At 42.6% G+C, this 20,715-nt stretch overlaps 1 long non-coding RNA gene across 1 annotated transcript; it reads right to left on the bottom strand.

Annotated features, from left to right (window-relative positions):
* Positions 1-7,724: 7,724 nt before the first annotated feature.
* On the bottom strand, positions 7,725-12,212 carry LOC149525376 (uncharacterized). The gene is made up of 2 exons (XR_016348638.1): positions 9,140-12,212; positions 7,725-8,031 (listed from the first exon to the last, which is right to left on the bottom strand). It is a non-coding gene; the product is annotated as an uncharacterized LOC149525376 (long non-coding RNA).
* Positions 12,213-20,715: the final 8,503 nt, after the last annotated feature.

Here is a 20,715-nt window from a genome sequence, read left to right as displayed (position 1 = left end):
TCCTGTCTCCAATCACCCCCAAACTTTGGGGTTATTGAGGCTATTGACCTAGATATGAAGTTTGCCTCTTAAACCATCTTGATTTGCCCTTCAATTTGGAAAGCAGATGCCAATTTGTAAATGTAATTCCTTTGGCTCTATACGCCGTCATTCTTTTTGTAAGTGGAGAGAATAATATAAGGTGTATTTTTAGTCCTAATGATTAGAAGATTCCTTAAGCTACTTCATGAGATGGGGCAGGAGGGTGAATGAGAGCAAGGAAAGAACTGTACGTAGAACAGTACAATGTAGGGTTACTTATTGGCCCCTCCTCTGTAGGGAGAGCTACTACCAAGGTACAGTCCTTCCTCTCAAAGATCACTCATAGGTTTCCTTCTCAACCCAGAGAAATCAGTCATCTGTTTGGTGTGCAAACAAATTCTTCTAGTGTGGCCACAAGCTGAGCTAACACAAGAAACATTTCCTATTGCCCGACTTTTGCAAATGACGGCCTTTGTCCCAAGGCATTGTATTTAGTTTCAGTCTCGAGCTGTGAATCAGCCTGGGGCTGGGAATCCCACCCTGGCCCTGGTATGAAGGAAGCAGTGTTGAAAGCTAAGCATTTGGCTCTGAGAGGGAGGGTTATTTTTGTGGACTAAACATTTAGCTGTAAATTGTATAAACTGTGTAAAGAATTCGTTCAGTGGTACGAGTTAAAGTAGGAGAATAACATATTTCTCAGTCTGTGAGTATAAATATATACACATATACCCAAATTCTTTAGTTAATTAAGTGAAGGAATGGGAACAATCAATAGGGAACATCTAGCACTGAGAGGCCAATCATTTAATATAGCTATATAGTAAGAAGAATGTTGTGTTTGTTGAAATGTTGGCCATATCCCGTTGAAAAGAAAAGCACTCCGACCCAAACGAATACATTCACGAGATGTTCTGGCACTCAGCATCTACAGCTGTGAAGCATTTACACATTCTGTACTTCTGAAGGACCCTGTTTAACTTACAGTTGATTTATAAAATAGCCACATACATTCCATGTCAAATATCCATCTTCCACCCTAATTAATGCTGTTCTAAGGTATGAAAGTATATGGCCAAGATTTATAAAAGCGACTTGTGGGTTTTTTGGGTGCCTAACTTGAAAAACCTCCAAGAAGCCTGGTCATCAGAAAGCATTGAGCATCCACCCTCCAAAAATCAGACCCTTTTAAAGGGACATCTACACTGAACGTGTCTAACTGCGGTGTGTAGCACACTCACATGGATAGTGCCCCACCCTCACCCACTACAGATATAAATAGCAGTGTAGACAGTGAAGCCTGGCCTTAGGGTTGCCAGATGGTTTCAACAAAAATACCAGGCACCCTTGACATTACATCACAATCTATATTACATCTTAGTTAGAAAATACCACACATTTATATTTTCTCAATTTGTTTCCTAAACAGAAAGCTGGACTTTGGACTGGACTGTCCGGTCCAAAACTGGACACCTGGCAACCCTACCTGGCCTAGGCAAGTAAAGACATGCCTAAAGCCTGTCAGTATGTATCTGAGTATATAACTCCACCCCCAAGCTCTCTGCTTGTCCAAGCAGTACCTCCCTGTCTACAGAGCTATTTTTAACGTTGTAGTGACCCGCTGCCTCCTCCAAGAGGGAAGGGAATCACTGAGAAATGCTCCAGCAGGAACAGGCAGTGAGGAAAGGCTCCAGCCGCTCTTCCCTATCAAAGCCTTTCAATGACACATGCAGCTACACCCAGTCTGAATACAGCTCACTTGTCACTGTGGTGTGTACCTACACACCACTGTCATTGGTATGTAGTGTAGACATAGCTTAAAATGTATGTAGTGTACCTTCAAATGTCTTAAGTTATATATAACCAAAGTATTGGCCATGTGTGTTTTCTCCTGTGTCATAGCCTTTGCCTGATGGCATGCACTGTGCATGGTCCATGGCTCATTCTAAGAGTGAAGGAGAGAAAATTCTAGATTTCATAGGTTCTTAGAGTGCCATCTATGCACTGGGTCAGGTACAAAATCATTTCAGATGATATGAACACTGAGAATCTCAGGGTTGAGGCAATGCATTTTCAAAAACATCATTGGCCAAGATTGCAAGGCCATACACTCAACATGACAGGATCTTCTGTTTGTCTCCAGCAGGGGGGAGAAAGAGGGAAAGTAAGGGACAATGGTTTGGGGAGGATGACATGGGGGGACATGGAAAGCCCCTGGGATCAGGGTGACCAGATGTCCAGTTTTCGACCAGAACATCCAATCGAAAAGGGACTCTGGCAGCTCCGGAGCTCCGTTCCTAACCAGGACCCTCCATTTGGAGTCCTCATGCCAACCTCTTGCCCCAGCCCAATGAAAATGAGAGTAGAGGAAAGCTAACCACTGTGGGAGAGTGGGGGCCAGCGACTCAGAGAAGGGGCAGGGCTATCGTGTGCAGTTTTGGTGCCAATAAAAAGTTAGCAACCCTACCTGGGCTGGAAGGGGGGTAATAGGGGAGTCACTGGGATAAGGATGAAATGGAGGACAATGAGCACTCTGGACCTGCATCTCATTTCCATTCAGACCCTTTTACCACTCTCTGACAGCCTTCCAGAGCCTTAAAGGGGAAGTTGGTTACCGTTATATACCTATTAAGGCTTTTTCACACTGCCTTTCACACAGTGTAACAGGCAGTTAGTGCAAAGCAGAATTAGTCTCCCTGGTTTTACATATAAAGTATTTTAACCAATGTCCTATGTATCAAAGAATACTAGAACTGGAAGGGACCTCAAGAGATCATCAAGTCCAGTCCCCTGCCTTCATGGCGGGACCAAACACAGTCTATATCATCCCTGATAGATGTCTATCCAGCCTGCTCTTAAATATTCCACAACCTCCCTAGGCAATTTATTCCAGTGTTTCATCACCCTGACAGGAAGTTTTTCCTAATGTCCAACCTAAACCTCCCTTACTACAATTTAAGCCCATTGCTTCTTATCCTAACATCAGAAGCAAAGGAGAACAATTTCTCCCCTCCATCCTGTGACATCCTTTTAGATACTTGAAAACCGATATCATGTCCCCCCCAGTCTTCTCTTTTCCAAAACTGAAGAAGCCCAATTCCTTTGGCCTTGTCTCATAGCTCATGTTCTCTAGACCTTTAATCATTCTCTTTGCTCTTCTCTGGACCTTCTCCAATTTCTCCACATCGTTCTTGAAATGTGGTGCCCAGAACTGGACACAATACTCCAACTGAGGCGTAATCAGCGCAGAGTAAAGCGGAAGAAGGACTTCTCGGGTCTTGCTCACAACACTCCTGTTAATGTATCCCAGAATCATGTTTGCCTTTTTAGCAACAGTGTCACACTGATGACTCATTTAGCTTGTGGTCCACTATGACACCCAGATCCCATTCTGGTGTACTCCTTCCTAGACAGTTGCTTCCCATTCTGGATGTGTGAAACTGATTGTTCCTTCCTACGTGGAACCGCATGCAGCTCTTCAAAGAAAAAACTGCAGCTCCCACACCCACGGCTCTGAAAGGGGCAGCATGTTTCTCTCTGCATGGGATGCCAGTGCAGACTTCAAAATGACCACCCCTTAAAAGGGCAATGCCTGCTCTGTTCTTAAAAGGGCTGCAGCCAGGCCCCCCCCTTTTTTTTTTGCTTGACCAAATGCAGCAGCCGGGGCTTCCTCTCCCCCCGCCCCCCCGCGGCTCTTTGTGCTATATCCACCACTATATTTCGGCTCTTCGTCTGTAACGGGTTGACCACTCCTGGATTAGTCGGACAGTGCTAAGCAGTTGCAGCGCTCAGTTTGGCTCATGCTGATACACAGCAAAATCTCCCTAGCTGCAGTTCTGCATTGTAAAGCCCAATGAAGACTTCACGTGACATTGCTAGCTCAGACCCTGCTCCACAGGTGTCTTAATGAAAAGACACCCACAGAGCAGGGGCCCAACTAGCGACTTCACGGGCTGGCTTCCCTGGGCTGTTTAATGCACAGCCGCAGCTGTGTGTGTGTGTGTGTGTGTGTGTGTGAGGTGTCGTAAATGAAAAAGCACCCGTGGAGCAGGGGCCGAACTAATGACTTCACGCACCAGTTTCCCTGGGCTTTTCAATGTAGAGCCACAGCGGAGGGAGGAGGGATGGGAAAGCAACTAGTTCAGAGTTCTAATCAGTAAGCTCCTGCTTATCGATTAGTCAACTATTTGATTAGATACTAACATCCCTAATCTAACTCATTGATACTGAACAGAACATACATGAGGTGGGGGAAATTGTTTAAATGTAAAAACATCTTTTTTTAAAAAAAATTTCAGAAACCACTCAGGAAATAAGATTTCATCTGTATTACATTTTGTATTTACTGGGGGCTGTGCCCCCTGCTTGCTACACTCACCAATCCCCCTCCCACCTTCCCAGAGCACCAGGAAGGGGGGAGGCTGCACAGCTCCTCCTCCCCCGCCCCGAGCACTGGGGAGAGGGGAAGGAGGAGGCCATGCAGCTCCTCCCCTCCCCCCCCCAGCACTAGGGAGGATGTGGGGCTCTCATCCCCCCGCTCCCGAGCCCCGGGGAGGAAAGGAGAAGGGAAGGTTGCGTGGCTCCCAACCCCCAGCACCAGGGAGAGGGAAGGCCACATGGCTCCCACTCACCCCCACCCTCCCAAGCATCAGGGACGGGGGAAGGGGAAGGCTATGCAGTTCCAGACCCACCCCCCAGGACCGGGGGGGTGGGGAGGGGCGGCAGGATTCAGGGTAATGTGTTGATGTCACTCTGTTATCCTGCAGGAAAAGGTTTTTTATACAGAGAAATGTGTGGTATATTTACTTGCAAGATTTTCAGGGCAGGACCTTGTTTGTAAAGCATCACAGGTAAAGTTTTCAAAAGCACATCAGTGACTTAGGCTCTTAAGTCCCATTTTCAAAAGTGGCACTTAGGGCCAGATATTTAAAAGTATTTAGGAGCCTAAACATGCTGTTGGACACCTAGTGGAATTGTCAACTGTACCTTAGAAGCTTAGAAACTTAACAGTCATTAATTTCAATGTGACTTTACATTAATGTATTCATTTTTTACTTGAAAAATATCCAACCTTCCAACCTGTTACTGTTGCATCATGGGAGAAAATAGAGGTGCTTTCCTGCAGTTAATTTCATGTCTGTGAATTGATAAGCATAATACCTAATGACTGGGTAATTTAGTATGTATATTCTTTATAGGGAAAAGTAGTGAGTTTAAACCCGCTGCAGTTGTGATTCTAGGAGAAAGCCTTCACATCTTCTATTTTCTCAGCATCCAACAAAGAACTATATTTTCAGCAGTTAATAATCGTTCCCCCTACGAATGAGATTTTGGCTGCCCAGTTCCCAATCTATAGCCATGTTTTTCCACCCGTTCTCCTATTGCTTTGATTGCATTAATTTTGCCCTCTTTCTTTCAAAGCTTTACTTCTCTCCCTCTCAGGCTGTTTATGATAATCCCCATCAACTATTCTCTACCTTCAATTTTTTCCTTTCCCAGAACCCCACCTTGCTAAGGATCCCACCAAACTTCTCAAAAATCAAGTGTAACAGTATCTATCGAAAGACAGCACCGTCTCATCTTGCTTTCCCTTCTTCTGCACTTGCACAGTGACCTCTTCAGTGAAATGCTTAAGCACCTGCTTAAAAGCTAAATATGTGCTTGAGTCCATCCCCATCATCACAATTCTTAAACATTCAATTAACTTTAAGTGTCCTTACTGCACTGCTGCCCAGTGGGACAACTTGCGTGTATGTGTGAGCATGTCTGGAATCAGGATCTATGTTGGTAAAACAATGTGTAAATGTACAGGGACTACAGCAGGGCCAACAGCCACCATGGGCCACTGGGTGAGATGAGGGGACTGCTCCATGTCCCTGGAATGGGCAAGGCTGAGGGCAGTCAGCCCTTAATGCTGCCCAGGCAGCAGTGCACCTCTCCTCTCCCCCCACCCCAGCCCTCAGAGCCTCAGGCTGCTTTGAATCTCCGGGCCTGGGGCAATTGCCCTCTTTGCCCCCCGCCCCCTTTGGTGGGCCTGAGAGAATACCTACTGCTCACATGCTTAACGGCATCTGATCCTGCACTACTGAAATAAATGGCAACTTTCAATTCACTTCAATGGGGCAAGGAGCAGGGCCAAAGTTAGTACTCAAGGCCTAGATTTTTAAAGGTATTTAGACACCGTTGTGCTCTTTATTGCAAAACCTCCCTGATTTAAGAGCCAAAATATCACTGTCAAATGGAATTTAGACTCCTATAATCCCTTTTCAAAATGAGAGTTAGGCTCCTAAATCAGCTAGGTGTTGCAACACTGAGCACAGTGATGCCTAAATATCTTTCAAAATCTGAGCCCAATACTTGCTGAATCAAGACCCAGGTTATGATATTTAGTAGTAACAAATTACAAAAATACTGGCATTCTACAGCAACCAAAGTAATGCTACCAAATTCCTATGGGAAAAAAAGCCAAAACCTGTGGAAGAATTTTAAAAGGAAATTATTTCGGTATGATCCAACAGACACTTATGCACAGGACTAAACGTGGCCCATCCATGAGAAAACATGCATGACTAAAACAGTGTGTTATACCAAGGTAGCGCACTACACCATAAGAAGTTACATTTCACTTACAATTTAAAATGGATGGTAGTTACTTAGGTTCAGCCATGGAAAAAAAGACATTAGCCAAAAGTACATTACTTATTGGTTGCAAATATAAAACAGAATTTTAAACAACTGAGAGAGAGAAAGAAATGAAAGTGATAAATTGACTGATTTATTTGACTTGAATTTTCTGTTCATGTGGGAAACAAATGAGTATTTACATATTGTAAAGACAAGTGTCTAGCCACCAATGTCATCAAAAAGTCATCAGAAGAAAAATTTTATTATTCAAAAACATTTTTTTCCTTCTGTGGTTTCTACCTCTTGAAAACTAAATAAACACTAAAGCAGCTGCCACATTCCATCTACTAAGAGTTTGGGGGAAGCTGTGAGCCTGCTGGCTTAAAGTGTGAAAACACTACCCTTGGGAAGCAGTAAGCACAGGCTCTCAGGGAGAGACGCACAGAACTAAACAATCCCCGCATCCCTGGATTAAGACAGGGCATTCTAGGGAGACTTTTAAAATGTGCCTGAGCTGCAGCAGAAGGGAAGTGGGCACTTCTGGATGCTCCATCAGCAATATGAAAGATGCCCACTTTCTTATGACCTATGTAATAACACTGGTCAGGGAATCACCGCAGATAGAAATCTTGTAGTTATGGCATGTAAAGCTATGCATGTACCACAATAATTCACCAGCCACGTTTTTTCATGGTATGTATTTATACAAGGCAATTGTTTTATTCTACAGAACCTCAGTCCCAACAGTTACTGAGAACCCTCAATTTCTTTTGATTCTAATGGGACCTAGAGGTGCTTAGCACCTCATAGTATCAAATCCTAAAGTCCTAGATAGCTTGGGATCTGCCTGCTTGAAAGACCTCCTCTTTCCATGCTATCCCACTATAGTTGAGGTGAGCCGAGATGCTGAAGCTGGAGTCCCCTCCATTTAGTAGGATGAGGGTGGATAGTAGAGCATTCTACATGCAAAACCGTCCTGTGGGGAACCAGCCTCCACTGCTGATCCAAAAAAGTCTGCCATCGCTGCCTTTCATTGCACGGTAAAAGACCATCCAAGAGTGCTACGGCATGTGGGTATTCAGGTTAGTTTATTTTGGTTACATTGTATTGTTGTTGTAAATAATGTCAAAGGCAACCAAAGCAGCAGGTTGACACCCCTTAAAAATTATAAACTGAGACAATAAATATAATAGGAGATCACCATGGGAAGTCCATGTGCTGAAAAAAACCAGATAGGTGATTCAGCAGGTGTTGGCTCTCTCCCATTGATCCATTTGTCTAGCATGACGCTAAAGGAACTGTGTTGCTACGAATGCCATCCTTCAGATGAAAAGTAGAATTAAGGCCATGTCTACCTGTAGCCGTTGTCAATCCTTTCCCAAGACAGCTCTGATAAGAGGAAGGATGTTAACTTTATGATCTTGGACAAATGGTAACCCAGTTAGACCTGTCTAAATCCTCCCTGCAGTTTTACTTAAATAAATTCTACTGGCGTCTCCCCTTCCAATATTGGTTAGGTACGGATTGTGAAACAGGTGTGTCTCTAGTCTGAAGAGGCAGTTGCTCAATTTTAAGCCAAGCTGAACTTGCACAAAAACAGTTATCGCCTTTGCTGTTTTGCTAAACCTTTGCTTTAAAGACCCACGCTTCCATTTTTATTAGATATGACCCAACACTGAGGCATCGTTCCCCAAGGAATCTTGTGTTGGATAGGTCCACATGAGATGAGGCAGCCTCTGGGCTGCCAATCCATAGTTTCTGGTTGCCCTCAGTAAGCTACTGTAAACAATTCACATGGCCTCATCCAGTCACAATAGAGATTTTACCACCAGGGGTATGCGAACATCTCAAATTTGAGCAGGGAAGCCTCACATGTGAAACAAAATGAAAAATAAAGACACAAGCATTCCATTCATACCAAGCATTCTCTCAACAGCACATTTAAACAAATCCAACTCTTCAAGGGACAGAGCAGAACTGGAGACTGTCTGCTTCGATTTAAATCTGTCCCTGAATGATGTCCATGAGTTAACAGGGAGAATTGCAGAGAAAGGAACAAATAAACAAATAGGAGAAGTAAAAATAAAAAGAAAACCAGACATTTTAAACAATCCGAATCCTGGATGGTTCCCAGACTAGCATATATACCTTAAAAAATTCTCTTTGTGAGCACACCACTGTTAGCAATTCAAAGTGTAACATATCCATGAATGAAGACACAAATACATGACAGCATCAGCTAATTGTAGACATGCTATACTGGAATCAGAGCTTAAGTCTTCTATTCCAATAAACAAAAACCAAATATCCCAGATCACTAGCACTTGAGTTTTAGCGGCCCTTAGCAATAGGCCTTATTTCACTTGTCAGCCTAACCCCAAATCCGTCTGTCCAGAAGGCAGAACAGTAGCGCTGGTTGGAAACCACATAGTGTAGTATTTGAAATTCCCCCTGCAGATATGCCTGGCATTGAAATACATGCAGAGAGGTTACTTACCAGTTGCTTTTGTTCTTAGCACATCACTTCGGTGCATTTACTCTTGTGGGACAGGATACCCCCAGTGAAAAGCTGCAAAACTGCCTTGAAATGCTGGGTCCATTGGGTAGCAGTGCATGAGAGATCTCACGTGACAGCCACATCACTGCCGAAGTGCATTCAATCCAAATCACTTCAGTTTCTTCTCCCTAAATTAAAGGGCCCTGACTAAAACTCTGAGATACAAGAGAGAAGAAGATGATGGGGTGGGAAATACATTGAGAGAGGTGAAAAGCTCAGCTCAGCTTATACATTAAACTGGAATGAGGCTTCATAGTGACTTTGTTCCTGTGGACCACAGTATAAAGATAGACTGGTGCTCAAAGTAGTAAGCCTCCTCACCCACCTAGCTGCTGTGAGGAAGGCTGTTTCGGATTAATAAGTGCTTGATAGAGGCTTGAACAAGAGGTTCATCAGTTGGGCCCATCAGCTTCATTAGGCCAAGATTTACTTCCCAGGAATGTGCGGCTCTCCAATGGGTGGAAATACACCCATACACTCTGTACGGAATCTGGAGGCTGCATGTTTGTCCTCAGTGTAGCTGTGATGAGCAGATATTGCTGCCATAAAGATCTTTCTATCTTAAGATATTAAGGCCCTGGGAGCGAAGGCATAGAAGGTGCCGTAGGACTGCACAGAATGTCAGGAAACTGAAAAAAAAAAAAAAAAAAAAAGACAATGCTAAAGAATTACTCTGAAAAACTAGCATGTTAGCAGAGCATGCCAGAAACACACTGGGACAAAAGAGTAGCATGCAGTGAACAGCAGTGCTGCAGAATGTCATAACAAATGGGCTCCGTCACTACCAATCCTTTAACAGGGGTCTGGATACTAAACAGTATCCATTTTTGTCTATAATATTTCAGAGTGCAGCCTTTCCTGCATTGCACTAGGATGGCCTGAACCCCGTGAGAACAGAAACAGTCCACATAAGTCAGCAGGCTAGCTGCCCCGCAGGCTGCAAGGTGGAGTCGCTCCTTCCTTACTGTTGAGGCAGAAGGTCTGGAGGGAAAGATAGCTGATAAGGTGGCTCCTTGGACAGCTACAGGAAATCTAGTTCTCAGTACTTGGGGCTATTAATGCAATCCTGATTCTTTCTAGTCTGATCTTCCTTATGACCCTAGATAACAGACAAAGCGGGAGAGAAGGTGTATAGAAGATTTTGCCTTCAGTCCCACAGAAAAATGTCTGTGAGACAGCTTCTCTTTGCATGCTCTTGACTAACTTTCCATTTGGTGTTCTATTCAGACCTAAACAGGCCTATTAATGGTTGGCCCCATGTATGGAATAGTGCATTGATCTCTGCTGGTGGTGCTCTTGACACCTCCTGCTGAGCGAGTTTGTTGTAACATCCTCAGCAAAGAGAGGAGCTATTGGCTGGATTTGGTTCTGAATACACCTTAGCCAAAATTTTCTTAACTTGGCAAATCAGAACGGGGAGTATACTCCTCTCAGCTTGTTGATGTAGTACATGGCTGTAGTGTGGTCTGCAAGCACATACATGACATAATGGTGCAGGAATGGGTGAAAGGCCTTGAGGATCCACCGTACTGCCCAGAGGTCCAGTAAGTTGGGCTTTCAGTGAAAGCAGGGTGGTCAAATATTGGAATAAATTGCCAAGGGAGGTGGTGGAATCTCCCTCTCTGGAGATATTTAAGAACAGGTTAGATAGACATCTGTCAGGGATGGTGTAGACGGAGCTTGGTCCTGCCTTGAGGGCGGGGGGCTGGACTCGATGACCTCTCGAGGTCCCTTCCAGTCCTATTATTCTATGATTAGCTACCCTTTGTGTGTTTGGAAATCTCCTCCTAGGCCCCTAAGTTTATATGCCCAGATTTGAAAACTTTGATGATGAACCTCAGATGAACATGCTCTCATGTTAATTAACAACAATGAAGACAAGCAATGTTACGTCATTGCTACATCAATGCTACAAGATGCAGCTCTCTACAAAAATAGGGAAAACATCCCAAACTAACAGCAGCCAGTTAAGTCATTCCCATATCCATCACAAATCCAATTTTGCCTGAACTTCTAGATCCATACCGCATAAAAATGATGTCCAAGTCTAATATAGGAATTTTAGAGTTTGAGTGTAATGTGTGTCTATATCCATCTAGAAAATATTAAACAAAGTCAATATAATGAAAAGCTTTCCCTGGACTCTCTCCTGAAACTCCTCTTCAGCTTAACCCAATTTTCTAAGTCACTTAGAGGCCTTTAAACAAAATGAAATCCTAATGATGTCGCTGCCATGAATAATTAATTGTACTTGTACAATCTCCCAAACAAAATCCATTCTCATTAGATTAGAGGTTCTCTCAAGACACATGAGTTCATTATGGCATTTATACATCCTTCTTGTCTCCTATGTTTCTTTGTCTTTTCTTATCTATGTCTGAGATCAAGGATTCCATCACTCCTACAACCCTCAAGATGATGTGCACATGCCCAGTTTGGAGCTCTTTCAGAAGCTGATCTTATACTGAAAGCTTCTTCCTCCTTGGAACTGGCTATATGTTCAGAGCAAGGACTCTAAACCCAGGTGGACCAATTGTACACTCTCTGTTTGGCTTTGCCGATGTTTCACTATCAACTCCAGTTTCCAGAGATTTGAAACTCTTGTAAGTTTGCCTTGTCCTAAAAACTCATAAGCTATATATCAGCTTTGGGGAGTGACATTTTTAGTTGTGTGTCAAATTTTGTTGGCATGGGCTTGTGTATTTTTAAGTTACAGAAGTGCAAAAAAAAGTAAAGTTTTATATTCAATTTTGTGCATATTTACATATTATTCACATCAATTCTCACAAATAATATTAATATCATCTGTAGTAGTTAAGGGGAGAAGATCAAATTCACTCCCAAATAAGCAGAAACAACTCCAAAGGCAATCTGCCTCTGCTTTTGCTAGAGATGAATTTTGCTCACAGGCTGCTTAACCTGTTTTGGTCTATGACAGCATTAGCCCATAGATAAAAGTATTCCTCATAATTGACATTATTAGTCTAAGCAGGGGCCTTGTGTCACAACTAGGGTTCAGATGCTCCAAGAGGAGAACTGCGGTCTAAAAATGCCAAAGAATAAACAACTGAATCACCTGATTGTATACAGTGTAATTCTATTTAAAAATATATTGAGTAAAGTCTTTATGAAAGCTTGTAATGTTCTGAACTTGGTGGTGATTATGAAATATACACAGATTGGTTAGGAATTTATGTATTTGTGTATATAGAAAAACTTGCTCATAACCTATACTACAATTTCAAATACAGCTCACAGCACACATTCCAGGTTACAGGGTGGGTGATGGGAGAGCCTCTTACTGGTCTGGGTGATCCCCGATAGGTTACAACTTGATTTTAATATGGTAAAGAACGGTCAGGTAGATGAGGCCTAACAGTGTTCTCACCACCACATTATAGTCTTCAACCATGGAAGGTAGTCTAATACAGTAGTGGGAAAGACCATTGGGGTTTGTCAAAGAGTGCCTTGTCTGCCCCCCCAGAGAAAGTGGCAAAAGTCTAGTGCAGCCTCTTGGACTCTCATTTCAGATAGGCCACCCTATCAGCTCCCCAAATTCATAGGCTGCAACCTGCGCTCAGGGCAATATAGCCTAGCTGGGGAAAAGTTATTGACAAAAAAAAAAGTTGGGGGGGAAGTTATTAAGCAAAAGGTCACCTGCCCCTTTAAGGGTGGCCATTTTGAACTGTGTTGTTCTCCGCAGCACACCTCCGACCACCTCGCGGCACACTGGTGTGCCGCAGAACACAGTTTAAGAAACACTGCTGTACACAGTACAGCCCAGCAGCTTCCGAGTTTATACATGGCCTCAGAGTCCATATTCAGTCTCTCTGGGATCAGGGTAGTACAGTCCAATGGTCCCAGGGTCAATACATAATTAACAAAGCTCCCACATGTGGGGGTATCTGAAGAGAAAGAGAGACCTGAGCCCTCCCTCCCCACTGGGTCCTAGCTCAGGGCCCTGTCAGCAGTGGAGTGGTCCACTGCTAGCTGAGTGGGGAATCTTATCACAGCACACTGAGCTTTTGGAGCAATTCTCCACCCTTAGCTACTTCCTACCCAGAGCTTGTAAGAAGTCCTTCCCATCTTCACACTCTGGTCTGGAGGCTCCAGTCCCGCTTGGCCTGGATGCCACTGTTGGTTGGGCTGTGCTTCCTTCTCTGGAGCTCCTGCATCCTCTCCTTCCCCTTCAGAAGTCAGCCCTGATTGAGCAGCTCCACAGGCCTTTATAGTGAACCTCCAGTTGAAGCATGCCCAGCAGGGCTGTGAGGATGCAGCTCTCAGCCAACTTGGCCAGGTTAACCCCTTTGGCCACAGTGTGGGGCTGCTACACCCCATCACAGGTTTCTACATCTGGCCCATGAGACATATTATTTATCGTTGCATATGGCACAGGATTGCCAGTTTCCACTGGCTTCCATCTGCATTGTTTTTTCCAACCCGTATTACTAAAATGACATGCACATAAGAGGCATGTGAAGTGAAGCGTGCTGATTGCACACACATCAGTGACTGTGTGCTGAACAAATTCCACCTTTTAAATTGTGTTTTGCAGCTTCCTCTTATCATAACTTAAAGCAAGATCAGGGTTTGGTTGTGCCAGGACAATGGGATATGCCTGGAGTTTGATTGTTTCTCATAAAATGGAAAGGGAGCAGTCTGGTCGGAGGAAGTTATACTGCAGAATGACCACGGGGAAGCAGTGACAGGCCAGAGGTGGGGACCAGGATAGCTATAACCCTTTGAGCCAGCAGGGAGCAGGGGTGGAGAAATTGACAGCTGTCTACTGTATATTTCAGAGAGTTTGTCTGTTTGTGTGTTTGTCTGTTCCCCAAGCTGTGGGACATGCACCCCCCCCACTTCTCCCAGCTAGGGATATTAACTATTGGATATTTGTGTAAACATGTAATCACTTGAAATTTTAGCAGTTACATTTTTACACACCACGGGGCAAGTAGGAGCCAGTGCTCACAGGTAGCCAACTTAAAAGCTGATACAGAGGCAGCAAGGGGAGTTGAGGAGTGTGTACAGCTGAAAGGATTAACCAACAAGCCCAGGCTTATCCCTTAATCATGTGGTTGATTACACGTTGACATCCTTACCCCAGCTGAGCCCACTGCAGCTGCAGCACCAATGGAGAGGCGCTTCTCACCTGGCCCCAAGCTGCTGTGCTGAGAGAGGGCGGGGTAGTCCTCTCTCCCCAGGACTGCCTGCATACTGAACCCCTCATCCCCATCCCCACCCCAGAGCAATGTTTAAATGAAGAAAAACAACATGTGCTTGAGTTAAGGACCGAGCAATGCTGGATAAATCTTCTAGTATAGTTTATATATAAAACACTTATATATAAACTATACAGTGTACTATGAAAACACTTCATAGTACCCTGTAGCTAATGGAACTATATAAATGAAGACATAAATCAATGGGGAAAACTTTTAGAACCTATTAAAATCAAAATTAAGTTGGTTTGAGACATCAACATCCATGGTTCCAATCACAGTTAGTATTCCAGAATTGAAAAGAGCACATGTAAAACTAAGGAAAATAAACTCACACTTTGAATTAAATGCAAGAAACTCACTTAAGGATTCCTCAAGGTACCTTCACATCTTTGTGTCTAAGTATAGCAGAGCCAAGAGGAGTGAGTGACTAACATGTACCAAGGCATCACAGTGTAATCTTCAAGACAAAGAGTTAAATTCACCACAGTGCGCAAGGATGCGTGCGCTCTTCCAAGGTTTATGTGGTGAGTACAGCCTCACCCAAGACTGGTTCACTGAGGGTGGAATTTCACTATTTCCTAGGATTTGTGGATTCAAGGAAATCTCTTTGGCCATGTCCAGACTCAGGGGTTTTTTCGGGAAAAGTAGCCTTTTCCCGAAAAAACTTCCCCTGCGTCCAGACTCAAGCCGCGTTCTTTCGAAATTATTTCAAAAGAACGCGGCTTTTCTTTCGATGGCGGTAAACCTCGTTTCACGAGGAAGAACGCCTTCTTTTGAAAGTTCCTCTTTCGAAAGAAGGCGTTCTTCAATGTAAAGAGGCCGTCTTCGAAAGAGAGCATCCAGACTCGCTGGGTGCTCTTTCAAAAAAGCGGATTTCTCTTTCGAAAGATCCGCCTGCAGTCTAGACGCGATCTTTTGAAAGAGGCTCTTTCGAAAGATGCTTTCGAAAGAGCCTCTTTCGAAAGAAGCCTGCAGTCTAGACATAGCCTTTGAGATACATTTTAAGTTAGAGGGATTATTCATGAGCGTAAATACCTTGTTGCATCAGAAGTGGGGGAGGGGGGAAATCAACACCCACCCACCTATTCTTCTGGGATTATAGATGGAGTTTAATCTGATGTCTTATGTGAGGTGGTTTTATTAACACCAGTTCAGGCAGCAGTATTCCGCTTTACCAAATCCTTAGCAATAAAATTCCGGACAATGTGGAGAAACAGGCAAGTCCAGCTCAGGTGAGGCCTAGCACTCTAGGTGCTGTGCTATTAAATGGGGAGGGGAAGGAGAGGGGAAATGGGCAGAAATTTCTCCAGTCCATGCATTCATGGAACTTGGATATACTTCATGATACCTAGCTCTAATATAGTGCTTTCCTGTAGTCTCTCTCACTGTGCTTTACAAGAGGAGTCAGTAACATTATTCATATTATTGGATATAAGTGCACCACCAATTGGTGCAAGATGTGCCACAATCTCACTTTAGGCAAAGAAAGAAATGCCACAACTAGGCAGCTGGAAGAAAAGAACAGAAAGTAATTCTTACCATGTAAAAATTATTCAAGGGGGAAACAGCTAGACCAGTGGTTCTCAACTTGTTTCAGTCCACAGACCACCAGGCCAATCAAAACATTATCATGGACCACCTCCTTTTTGAGACATGATAAAAAAGAGCAGACAATGAACATTTTGGTTTGAAATTTATTTCTTACTAACAGATTTTTGGATTCTCTTCTCACTGACAAGCTATTCAATGTTTGGAGTGGTACTTGATAACACACAACGAATATCGCTTTCCACTGCAAGCTGATTCCTCTGTTTGGACTTAATGTGCAACAAACATGAAAATCCGGTCTCACACATATAAGTTGATGCAAATGGCAAAAGAAATCTGATTGCGTGTGCTGACAGATTTGAGTAACTCCCAGTCACGCTGGACCAAAATTTCTCTATGGTAGACTGCTGGTACACGTCTTGAGCCACAAAATCATTTTTCAGATCCAAGAATTCCTCCTGCAGATCTTCTGGAACACTATTAACATCTGTTGTAAATAGATTCCTGATGAAAGATAATCCATCCCTTGTCCTGTCCACCTCCAGAAAGTATTGTTGGAATTCATCTTGTAGCTTCCATAAATGATCGAGAATTTGCATTCGAATGGCTTCCTTTTCCCCGAGCATGGCATCCACATATGGAAATTGAACCAAATTATTGCCTTCGACTCTTACGCTCCAGAGTTCCAATTTGTCAAGAAAAGCCTTGATGATGCTTTGGTGAGAGAACAGATTTGTACCTTTCCCTTGCAGCTGAAGATTCAGTTTGTTCAAGATTCCAAAAATATCAACAAGATACGCAAGTTCTAAATTTGAATGCTTCAGCACATTTCAGAATTTCCTCTCTCTCTTGAGCCTGGAGAAATAAATCCAACTCCTCTCTCAATTGAAAAACTCTGTTGAGTACGTTCCCTGCTGACAACCACTGTACAGAAGTGTAGAACAGCAACACATCAAAGTCAGAACCCATGTCCAGGCAAAATCTTTTGAACAGCCTGGTGTTGAGAGCAAATCCACGCCTTCTTTTTCTTGAAAAGTGAAGCCAAATTTGATGTAATCCTCCAAATACTTGCGCTTGACATTTCTTCCGGTTGTTGCCATTATAAACAAACTACACATCACCTGTAAAACAGCACATTAGCACAGGACGAACGACACAGCAACTGCTCAGCACGACGGTGGCAGCTACACTGACGCTCAGAGCCTCAGACAGAAGTTACTGGGAACACAATGCGGTTGCGTCCTAGGTGACGCTATGGATGACGCGCCGCGTGCTTGTGAACACAGCGTAAAACAGCCTAATGGCAGAGCCTGCTCACACCATGCGACTTTAGACAATGTTCCTGTGGACCACCGAAAAAGTCACCATGGACCACCAGTTGAGAACCACAGAGCTAGACTGTTGCATAGTGACCTAGACAGGATGCATAAAAATCAGTTTAAAATTTTGTTTAAACTTGGGTTTTTTAAATTTAAATCAGATTTTTTTAAAAGTCAAATAAAATACTCAATTTCTCATTTAAAAGTAACTGTTGAAATTAAATCTCATTGCATACATGCTACACATACACTTACAGTCTCATAAAAATGTAATGGCTCTAGTCTGTCCAGCCTAACAACCGGCTCTTGCTTCTTGAAAGTTCTGAGTCTTCCATTTTGTTTCTCAGCAGACGAACATATGCAAAGGCAGACATAGGCTGGATAAGATTCTTTTGATTCTGGGCTTATGTAGTGGTGGACTTGGGCCAACCACAGCAGAGTTAATTAACACATTGTCGAAAGACAGACAATATATAGGAAAGGACAGAGGCAGCATAGAAAGGAACAGTGCAGTGGATGGGATGGGGGAGAAGGAAAACATTATTCAACACACACACACACACACACACACACACCATCTTATATTCCCCCACAATTTTGCTACAGAAAACTGTTATGGCTTCTGGGCATGACAGCGAGCCTACCTAGGAATCTACCTGAAGAAATTTGTTCCCTGGGTAAAAAAGGAAAGCATGTCAAGTGTAAGCAGTGCAAGAAGATGATGCAGAGCCTAGCTGCAAGAATGAATCATCATAAGGAAAACTGGTTATTAGGAGAAAATGATAGGGATGAAAATGTGGATCTGTCTGAAGAACAATGTGGATGAACTTTGCAATGCATAATCCCTCAAGACTCTCTCTATGCTCTTTAGCATTAGTGTGATTTAACAAGTAATTCCCAAGCTGTTTGCTATGTTGGACATCGCTAGAAAAAAAGTTTAACTTAAGTAATTTTATCCTTATGACTTGTTTAATTAGTTAACTAGGTTTAGAATCTATCACCCAAGTACACAGTACAGAAAGCTGCAGTAAGAGAAATCTAGAGTTGCCAGTTGCCATGGAGTGTCATTTTCTTAATTTACATAATACATGCCTCTTATTTTGGTACATCATGGCCACACACCATAAATAATGGTGATGGCTTTAGTCTATTACCTATTTTACTTGAGCATAACTCTGCTTTCCCAAAGGAATCCCATCTTATACTTGTTTTCAACGGGTCTTACGCCAAAATTAAGGGCACTCTAAGAATAGTCTTAGCTTTTTTGGTAACTTGGAATCAGATCTGCATCAAAATGACAGTGGGAGAAGGGAAGATGAGAGCTAGTTGTAGAAGTTTAAGGACACCATGCATTTAGTGTTCTGAGGACTTGTCTGTTAGAAGTAATAACATTTGAAATTAAGAGAGAGAGAGTTTAAGGACAGCCATCAGCTGGCAACTCTGGAGACTGCTGTAATTGCAAATGTGAAACATTTATGTAATATTTAAGATTTAGTTTAATAAAATAAGTGCTATTGTGTTTGAGTGAGAGAGTTAGTTCTTACCATTCCCAATGTACTGCTTCTGCAATTTGACACAGGTAACGAGTATTATGTACTATTTCCTAAATTGGTAAAAATCTAAGTAATCTAAAAAATTACACAATTTATACCCTCTTAGATGTTGTAAAATGCTGTATTGAGATGTAAATCAACTTTTTTTAGTGAACTATTTGCACCATTATTTGAAGAAATGTGAAGTTGTATCAGTGGGAAACTTGATTTAAATAATTTTGGTGATTTAAATCAATCCACCCTGGACCTAGATAAATTTACTCAACTTGACTGAAAAGAAAAAAGCAAAAGATAACATGACACACTTCCTTTTTTTCCAGAAACACTAAATTGAGTTTCCTCCTGTACAGATGTCAGATACATGCAATAAAGTTAGACAAAAAGTCCTAAAGAAAATAATATCACCATCCTCAAAATTTTCCCCTAAAGTACCATCATCAGAAGATTTGGAACCTGTTTCTATAGCTGCCTATTTCTATTCTGTACCAGTCAGCCCAGCAGAGACCAAACAGGGATACTCACTAAAGTAGAGGAGGGAGGAAATTAGAGGCACGAACATTAGTAGCGTAGTGAGCTTTAATCAATGCAGCAATCAGGTTCTCAAATTTAACACATAAGCAGTTATTAAATTACAGTAAAAAGAAGAGAGGAGGAATCAGGACACTGAAGGATAGAAGGAAATTTTGATCTATTTCTCATGTGTGTTCGACCTCTCATAAATCAGATGCAACAGGATACAGTAGAAACACTCTAGCCACAGAAACAGTCCCATGTAGTGAGAGAAAGCTGAAAGATAGCGGAATATATCTTCATCAGGCCTTGCTTGTGGATAGATGATTTTGGGCCAGATTCTCAGCTGGTGTAATCAACAAAATTTTTCCCATTTATACCAGCTGAGGATCAGACCCTCACATTTTTTTGTTTGCTTTTTGTTATGTTCTTTATAGTTTTGCCTACCCTTGCCCTTTATCCACACAAATTTCTTTTGAAATGGACAGAAATGTAGGATATTACACAGAAAAGTTTAAAGTCCTGAAAATACATCCTCCAAGTTCCTGAACTGAACTTTGGAACAATAAGAGAAGAAACAGCTTCTAAGAAATCCAACAAATGATGTATACTGTGTTATATTATGAAGATGAGATATGAATTCCCGTCTTCACAAGTGAAAGGCAGCCATCCTGTGTGTGTGACATCTCAGGCAGCCTACATGAGCAACAACACACAACAGCTTGTTTAGGGGGAAAAGTTACTTAGAGGATAACTGTTAAGATAAACGGTTAGTTTATCAAATTAAAAAGGGAAATATATTTGTTCTCAAGAGCCATATACAATCTTGTTGTTGCCAAGTTGCACCCATGCTGCTCTTTGTATTATAATTAAGACACAGTTCAGAGTACTACAAAATATACAAGGATCCAAGTCCGTCATGAACAGCTAATTGCAGAAAGATGCTTACAATGTAGCTATAATGCCATATAGCTGCAAGAAAACGTGAGACAGAAAAAATGAATAGAGTAATAAAACAATTAATCCCCTGTTTCCCACCCTCAATACAATGTCACAAAAACTTAAGGTTATGTCCCTGGGGTATATACCCCCTTAGGCAGCTTGGAAAATCCTAGGCTCAGTGCTTGAACCTGTTGAAATATTACCAAATATTTCTGAGAGAGAGAGAATCTAGTTTGTGAAAGCTGATGAATTTGCAGCCTTGAAAGGTGAAGAGCTTAGTCTAAAGAATAGGCAAAGAAATGGCAGCAGCAGTGCAAGCTTGTCCGCAGCATTTTAGCAATATGCCCTGAGCTCAAAGGGCCACCTGTAGAGGTGAGATGGAGAGCCAATGCTGACCCCAATTAAATCCCTAGTATTTT

This window comes from Pelodiscus sinensis, chromosome 2 (assembly GCF_052426305.1).
Source record: "Pelodiscus sinensis isolate ZL-2025 chromosome 2, ASM5242630v1, whole genome shotgun sequence".
Classification (NCBI taxonomy): domain Eukaryota; kingdom Metazoa; phylum Chordata; order Testudines; family Trionychidae; genus Pelodiscus; species Pelodiscus sinensis.
This window is presented reverse-complemented; position numbering and strand designations above follow the sequence as displayed.